This window comes from Canis lupus, chromosome 34 (genome assembly GCF_011100685.1).
Source record: "Canis lupus familiaris isolate Mischka breed German Shepherd chromosome 34, alternate assembly UU_Cfam_GSD_1.0, whole genome shotgun sequence".
Classification (NCBI taxonomy): Eukaryota; Metazoa; Chordata; class Mammalia; order Carnivora; family Canidae; genus Canis; species Canis lupus.
Genome location: NC_049255.1, coordinates 35349898 through 35358791, shown reverse-complemented (window position 1 = coordinate 35358791; position 8894 = coordinate 35349898). Strand labels below are relative to the sequence as shown.

Genomic DNA, 8894 nt, shown 5'->3' with positions numbered 1-8894 from the left:
TAATGAGTATTTTCACTTCCCATTAACAAGTGGAATATATTTAAAAACTACTCAGCCACTCTGTGTGGCTTTTCATTGAAACCTACCTCTCTGGGTGGATAAGTAGAATTTGTTTTTCATTGCGTACCAGGGGACTGCTTGACCTTTTCAGCTTCACAGGGCCTGAAATGTGGTCAACACATTTCTGCTTTTCGCATTGAACAACCCATGCGATCTGTTTAAACGCGATAACCAGATTGCCTGACGTTTCTTAGAATCCAAGATTCCTTGCCTTAGAATTCTCCTCTTTCCCTCCCCACCTCTTCAGTCCCTCTGCCCCACCTTCTGAGCACCTTTTAAATAGAGAAGACGCAGCAGGAGACGATATATTTATTAACCCAGCTTCTACTCTCTATTTCAAAATATGCAGTAAAACATGGACTGGAGGGAATTATTGCTCAATGTGACAGGCAAAGACTTACTGCCTTCTCATATTCCAACGCTGATAAAAAAAATCAATAAAAACCTAACACTGGTAAGTAAATGGACAAAGGACATAACTAGGCAATGCATTCAGAAATCACATCTACTGAAATGAGGAATTTAGCCAATATTTTTAATAATAGTGCTTGATGTCATAAAGCAAGAGTTAATTGGGCTAACCCTGTTATTTAAGTAGCAACATCCATAGCTTTCCAATTCTACTTCTGGAGTTCCATGTTAAGGGAATAATCTATCAGAAAAGCTATCTGCCATAAGATGTTTGTATATCGTATAATATGTCACATACAGTAGCAAAAAGTGGAATGATCCTAAATGTTCAACATCCATAGAAACATTCAATGGATTGTAGCACATCCATTTGCCTGAATATAATGTGTCCATTAGAAATGATTACACTATAGCAACCAAAGAAAAGAAAACAATGTATATACTAAATAATAATTATTTAAGGGATCCCTGGGTGGCGCAGCGGTTTAGCGCCTGCCTTTGGCCCAGTGCGCGATCCTGGAGACCCGGGATCGAATCCCACATCGGGCTCCAGGTGCATGGAGCCTGCTTCTCCCTCTGCCTATGTCTCTGCCTCTCTCTCTCTGTGTGACTATCATAAATAAATAAAAGTTAAAAAATAAATAAATAATTATTATTTAAAAATATACAGAGGGGGAAAAAACCTGGGAAGACACCCATTAAAATGCTAAGAGTGATCACATGCAGGATTTTTTTTTCTTTTTCTTAAGTTCCAAAAAATTTAAAAGGGTAATATTCAAACTTGTATAAAATGCATAATTAACAAGGAAAATAAAATCCTACCCATGTCATATCAGGAGCAGTTCTCCCCAAGCTTGAGTTCAAAGGGCAAGAAAAGCATGTTGTCTGTCATGAGCCCTGGAGACTGGGCCCACCTCTAATCACTGAGTAATTTTGGTCAAGCCCCTTATCATTCCAGTTTTGTTTTCAGAAACTAAGAGAGATGCACTGAATTATCTCTAAAGCTCCTGCTGGCCCCAAAGATCTATGAATCTTGACATTCTAGAAGGAAGAGTATGTGCCTGAATTCACTGAAATCACAAACAGGCCCTGAGACACCTCTTCCCATAAATCAGGTGTAAAATGTCAGGCAGAGAAGGGATAGAATCAGAAAACAATGTGTATTTGTCTCATCAGACGTTTCTCAGAAAAGATTAAACAGTGTCTTTCTCACTGAATTCATCACATCCTCTGGTTCTCATTTTTAAAACCAGTCTTTATGGAAGAGCAAGCTTTATCAATTATTCGGCACACGTCAATCTATTGTTATTCAGCCACAGGGAGGATGTCTTTTATGTAGGATTTGGGTTTCCATATGCCAATACACAACCCATGTCTCTAATTTATAGGGCCCCTTGCCTCTTTTTTATGGTCATTCACAACACAGCAGACTCAGAGCTTCTACAGAATCAGTGTCTCAAACTGAAGGTGACCCTGGATAACAGAATCTACCAATTCTTCAGGCCAGGGGCAAGTAGGGGATTTCTCATGCTTCAGGGCCTGGAAATAGTCTCCATTATTTTTCCCCAATGATAGATTTTAAACATTGGATTGGTCTTTTCTTAGGAGCCAAAGTGAGTCAGTCATCTCTTGGACTAAATAAAGGTTAATGGGCTCCCCTTGATCAAAGAAGTTGAGTGGTTGGTAAATGAAACTTGAAACACTTTTCATTTCCTGAGGGTTAGTGGGTGAGCCTTATTTGTAAATCGGGACTTTCAAAGCCACCTTCCCACTTTCAAAGCCACCTTCCCACTCCTTATGTTACAGGCTTATTATAGAGCCTGCATCCTAACCCAAGAGCTCCTAGTAGGCATGGAGGTAAGAGCTTTCGGGGTTCTGGCTCACAGGAAAAACCCACAATAGTTACTTACATCCATGAAAACAGAGAAACAAATGCCAAAATACTCTGGCAGCTGTGCAGACGTGCTAGTGTACAACCCTTCAAGGCAAGTCTACATGGGAAACCTCACCCTCACTTGCCCTGCCTGCCTTTTCCTCGTAGGAGAGTTCCTAAGGTCCGGGGGGTACTGGAGCTAGAAGAGATTGCAGAAAGGAAACTAAAAGATCTGAAAGAAAAATATTTCCCTGGAGAATTTCCCTGACCAGTGAGGGGTCCGTTGATTATGAACACATTATGAGTCTCCAGAGAGCTTGACGTTCCACCAGGTGGGGGATTAGCTTCCCAACATTATTAGACATGGAGGAAGGTTACAGGTTCAGTCCTGGGCCCCTTCTCTTTGCCAACTGCACACCCTCCTTCAGAGTCTCATCTAGACTTCTGACTTTAAACAATCATCAGGCTGCTGACAACTCCTAAATTGACCTCAGACTCATGCCTCGCTGACAACTCCACTTGGATGCCTCATAAGGCATCTCCCACTTAAATATCCAAAGAAGACTCTTGACTCCTGCTTTCCACTTCTAAATTTGGTGCTTCCCCCAAACCCTGGTGTCATCAATGGAGTCATCCTTCTCCTTCATTCTTCTCCATCATTTTAGCTGAGGTTCCAGCCACCATCACCTCTCGTGGAGAGAACACCAATAATCTCCTATTTCCTTTCTCTCCTTCCATTTCTGACCCCCTTGCAATCGAGTTTCTACACAGCGGCCAAAAGTTCTTTTCAAAACATGGTGTGAATTATGCCATTCACCCACTTAAAGTTCATACCTATTTTCCAGTTGTTCTTAGAATGAAATCTAAGCTCAGGCCATGGGGTCCTGGGCATGATTCGTGACGGTGCACCAAGTCCCACTGGCTGAGTTAGCATACCAAGTGCGACCATGCCTTAGAGTCTTTGCCCTCTCTGCTCCCTCTTTCCCCCTGCTCCTTGTGTGGCTGACTCTCCTTCAAGTTTCAGTGTCCATGTGACTTCTGCAGAGAAGCCCTCTCTCGTCACCTATCCAAAGGATGCTCCACCTTCCTCTCTATCTGTGATAGTGCCCTGTTTGTTCTTTTTTTAGCACTTTCTAAAACTTGTAATTATTTCATCATTTCTTCGATTGTTGTTCTATACCTTGTCTAGACTAACATTAGAGGAGTAGAGATTCTCTTCTTTCCTACATATCTCACATCCGGCATATAACTGGTACTTGATAAATACCTGTTAATTAAGTTAATTAATTAAAGAAGGTCGTTGGTTACTCATACTTTATGGGTAGTTGTTAGGAAATCATTCTGATTTAACCTAACCTGGTTAAGGCATACTAAGTTACTCCCTCCACCTCTGTGCAAGTAGAGGTCCTGCTGCACTAAGGGAAAAAAGAATTTGCAGGCTCATTTCCTGAAACCTTAAAAAAGTAGAAAGATCTATTCCTTTTTAGGAGGGCACCTGAACAGTTTCCTTCTTTACACTTTTCCCCAAGGAAGTTTTGATTTCAAAGAATATTAATTCTAATTTATGTGAGCTATTCTCTATTTTATGGTCAATTGCCTTGTAGCTCAATAACACTTATGTTTACTATTAATATGTGTCAGATTGATGCTCTTTTAGGTTTTATTTAATTATAGTTCCAGATAATACAGTTTCCCCTTTTCTTAAATTAGAGGAAACAATACATCAACTGGATGGACTATTATGCAACCATATAAAATTATTATTATCATGTAAACATAGTAGCAAACAGCAGTGTTTATGATTCATTTTAAGAGGCAGGAGCAGAATACATAATTGCTCTGATTTGTAATTAAAACTATCGGAGTATGTATACAGATGAACAAGTGCTATGGGAAACAGGAAAAAACATGTTGGTTTTCTAGTGTGTTGGATTTATGTATGTTTTTTTTAAAGTTATTATTATTTCTTGGTGCAATGTTAATGGCACAATAGTCAGAGGGAACCTGGGCTATAAATATGGTTGCTAGTAGTATCTGAAATTCTTGTACTGACTAGAAACACCTGGGGCTAGCCTCATCACCTGTTTAAAGCCCACCCTTCTGTTAATGTCTATGGCTTTAGTGCCTGCTTAAACCCTTCACTCAAATATAACTATCAGGAAACGACAGCAAGATGAGTCTCTTTACAATTATATTTCCTATTTCTGCTCCATGAGGATATCTGTGTGAAAGTGTGTTGGTTAGGGTGGGAGAAACAAGGGAGGACAGTGTATTTAAAATAAATGCAACAAAGTAAGTTACAAGGAATGAGATGGATTTGTATGTCCATATGCAGCAATTCCCAAGATTTATTGCTAAGTTAATTTTCTTTAAAAAACAGAGACATGTGTGGGTTCCTGGAGTGGGATTCAGTCAGTTGTGTCAGACTCTTGGTTTTGACTTAGGTTATGATCTCAGAGTTGTGAGATTGAGCCCCCCATTGGGCTCCAGCTGGAGATTCTCTCTCTCACTCACTCTCTCGCTCTCCCTCTGCTCCTCCCCCTCCCCACTCATGTCCTCAATGTCTCATAAATCAATCAATCAATCAATCAATCAATCTTAAGGGGAAAAAAAGTAGACCCATGTGATGCTCACTTCAGCATCACATATGCTAAAATTGGAACGATACAAAGAAGATTAGAATGGCTCCTGAGCAAGGATGACATACAAATTTGTGAAACATTCCACATTTTTTTAAAGATTGATTGATTGATTGATTGATTCATGAGAGACACGGAGAGAGAGAGGCAGAGACACAGGCAGAGGGAGAAGCAGGCTCCATGCAGGGAGCCCGATGTGGGACTTGATCCCAGGTCTCCAGGATCACACCCTGGGCTGAAGGTGGTGCTAAACCGCTGAGCCACCTGAGCTTCCCACATTCCATATTTTTATTTTTAAATAAACATCTGACTGTAAAGAAACAGTAGAAACATGTGCATTATACCATCATTTGATGAAAACAAAACAAAAAAGAAAGTCAGAGGAGGATATATATTTATACCTGCATATTTATACATATATCTGTATATAGGGAGATTTTCTTAAAGCATGTCTTTGCATAAGTACATATGCTACATATCTATAATATAGATGTGTATATTTTATACACACATGTGTGCACATGAGTTTTTAGGCAAAGATTTATCTGAAAGACAGACAGCACACTGGTAATAATGGCTGCCTCTGGGGAAGAGAATTGAGAGACTGAGATGTGAGGGAGATTTACCTTTCACCATATAATCTTTCATACTGTTTAAATACTTACCTTGGGCTTATATTATCTTTTCAAACAGATGATTAAGTCTTTGTTAATAAAGATAGAGAGCCATTTGCCGACAAGCCAAAATAACTGCCTATGAAGAAAATTATATTAAATATGTTTCATGGATGGATTTTTAAAAAACACATAAAGAATAAAAACCAAAATAAATACAACTAGCATTTTGAAATGCTACCTAAATTGTGTGCGGAGTATTTTGTGTGGCACAATGACACAGGTATGTCAGACGAGAGGTCACTATCCATAGTTTGCTGGGGCCTCCATAACAAAATGCCACCGGCTAGGTGGCTTAAGCAACAGCAATCTATTTTCCCCACAGTTCTAGAAGTCTGGAAGACCAAGGTGTCGGCAGGTTTAGTTTCCTCTGAGGCCTCTCTCCTTGGCCTTTTTGTCATGTCCCCACGCAGCCCTTTTTCGAGGTTGTTCATCGAAACAACCTTTTATTTTATTTTCCTTGTCCGAATCTCCTCTTCTCATAAGGACACAGATTGGAGGAAAGCCCAACCTAACAGCTTCATTTTAACTTCATTACCTCTTTTAAAGGCCCTCTTTCCAAATACAGTCCCATTTTAAAGGTTTAAGCCTATGAGTTTTGAGGGGCACAATTCAGTCCACAACACTATCCTTGAGGAGTTTTCAGTTGAGTCAATGAGCTAAACCATATATGCTTGAGGAAAAGACAAGAAACAATAGGAAAGACAGCACACAATTAAATGTCAAAGCTGATGTCAAAGAAGGGCATGGGTGAGACTTTCTAGAGATTCCCAAGCACAGTCTCCTACCTAAAAAAAGGTAAAGAGAATCAGGAATCTATGAGGGAGGAAGAAAACAACAGTGAGACTTGGTCATAGGTTACTGTGCCAAGCAGTGGGCAAGGGTCTGTCTGCACTCGGTTTGGGAAAACTATTAGTCCCCTAAATTATAATGTAATATGCATGTTTCCATGCCATACCAAGGCAACTCATGAATTCAATCAATTCAGTGGAAAAATATAATCCCTAATGCTATTTGAAGTTGTCTAGGGAGGAGAAAATTAGATTGTTGGAAAGTTTTGTTACCAGTTACTTTGTGACAAGAACAGGTGAATGGGACTCATACATAAAAAAATACAAGAACTCCTCCATCCAGGAGATGGCATCGTAAATCACCCTTCATAATCACCTCAGGCAGCAAATATTGAAATGAGTGCCGCTACGAGGAGCCCAGGCCTTCTCAGGGCTTCTTGTGGATCAGAAAAGAAAACCACTATATCTGCTTGATGGACAAGAAAGAAAGAAAGAAAGAAAGAAAGAAAGAAAGAAAGAAAGAAAGAAAGAAAGAAAGAAAGAAAGAAAGAAAGAAAGAAAGACGAGAAGGAGAAACTGGATAAGAAGAAGCAAGGAAGGAAGATGTGTCAGGGTGTTAAAATAACAGGTAAATCGGGCACTTAATCCAGCCAACTGAAATTTCCAGTTGGTTAGGTGCTTTACCTGTTATTTTATTTTTTTAAAGATTCTATTTATTTATTCATGAGAGACACAGAGAGACAAAGAGAGGCAGAGACACAGGCAGAGGGAGAAGCAAGCCTCATGCAGGGAGCCTGATGGGGACTCGATCCCGGGTCTCCAGGATCACACTCTAGGCTGAAGGCGGCGCTAAACTGCTGAGCCACCCAGGCTGCCCAATTTATCTGTTATTTTAAAACCCTGATACATCTTCCTTGCTTCTTCTTATCCAATTTCTCCTTCTCGTCTTTCTTTCTCATTCTCTGTACCTTTTCAATAGACAAAAGAGCACATGACCCAAAATTACACCAAAGTGACGTACCCCCTAACCTCCCTTTTCCACACAATACGATGGTGAAAGTTGTATAAGACCTGCTATGTACAGGAGCTCCTAATAAAATTCTGTTCAACCCACTCAGGAACTGGAAGGGCTGGATTAAGCAATGCGTATGAAAGCACTGTAGGAGCAGGGAAGGCTTTTTCAAAAGCTGGTATTATTACTGTGGAGAAGTAAGATGAAAAACTGAAACAAAAGTCGGACCACTGGAGTGGTCAAGTGGCCGAGTCTGCTGTAGCCATCAGGGATCTTGAGAGCACCAGAACTAAGCAGATGTTTTTGCTCCCTCAAATGTGAGACAAGGAAGCATGCAAAGAGGGAAAGCTCCACTGGTAAATATGTCAGGAGCAAATATACATATTGTGGAACAACTGGAATTTTGGTATCTTCTTGCATTTTTAAAATTGTTCATAAATCAGTATTAAGTTTCCTTCAAAATGCCTGTCTTGTGGGTATCTCAAAAGAATACACTGTAAAAATGGTATTTTTTTGGTGCTCTGAATTCCAGGAAAAGGAAGAGACCCAATAAACTCAAGTGCCAATCAGCTCCTCTGTATGATTAGTCACTTGGAGGAGATTACGTAGTAGCTCAAAGATCGTTTAAAAGCAAAACAAATGATGAAGCTGGTGGGCTGCAAATTGACCACACAGATCTCCTTTTGCCCAAAAATGGAAACCATGGTCACAGTGTAACAGTGGACTCAGTCTGTTGAGAAAATTGTTAACCATCATTTCCTCAGTTTAAATTTCTGGAAGAAAAATACCGCAGCTGTTTAAGGGGGGACCAAAAGCGTCAGACCACTTTTTGGATGAGCCGACCTCCATACACAGGTTGGTTTGTTTGTTTATCTGTTTGGTTCTCCCCACTAGCCCAATGTAATTAGTCGATCTAAATAACAAAATTTCATTTTGCCTCATTTTGCCCAGCCTGGTTTTCATTAGACTACCTATTTGTTTTGAATGAGAGGCCCTTGTACCTTCCCCTTTCCTACAGAAGAGTGTCCACATCCAATATAGGAAGAAGGACTTTCCAGTTACCCCCAGGGTGAAGCGAAAGCTGGGACCAGAAAGCTGGTACATCACACCAGTCAGTGCTTGTCTGTCCACCAGATTGTACCAGGTTCTGCTACCTGAGCCAGAGAGCATCTGGAAGGGCAGCATGGAACTCCTCGCTGTCACCACTTGTCCTTTCATCCCCCACTTTAGTGCCTCCAAGAAAGGGGGAGGCCAGTATGAAACTGGGGAATCAGATCTGCTCTGTGCTTACATTGCATTCCTGCCTAGGCAGGGCTCCTCTGGGGTTGGATGGGGCTGCACCTTCCTGGAACTTTCCCAAGCTTCCGATGGGCATTTGCAGAAGGAGGTGAAGGAGGGATGAGGAGGTGCTGCCTGTTGCACATCTGTGGTGGC

At 40.8% G+C, this 8894-nt stretch overlaps 1 non-coding gene across 1 annotated transcript; it reads left to right on the top strand.

Annotated features, from left to right (window-relative positions):
- Nucleotides 1-4967: 4967 nt before the first annotated feature.
- Nucleotides 4968-5077, top strand: LOC119867548. Its single transcript, XR_005384066.1, has one exon. It is a non-coding gene; the product is annotated as a U6 spliceosomal RNA (small nuclear RNA).
- The last annotated feature ends 3817 nt before the right edge of the window (nt 5078-8894 follow it).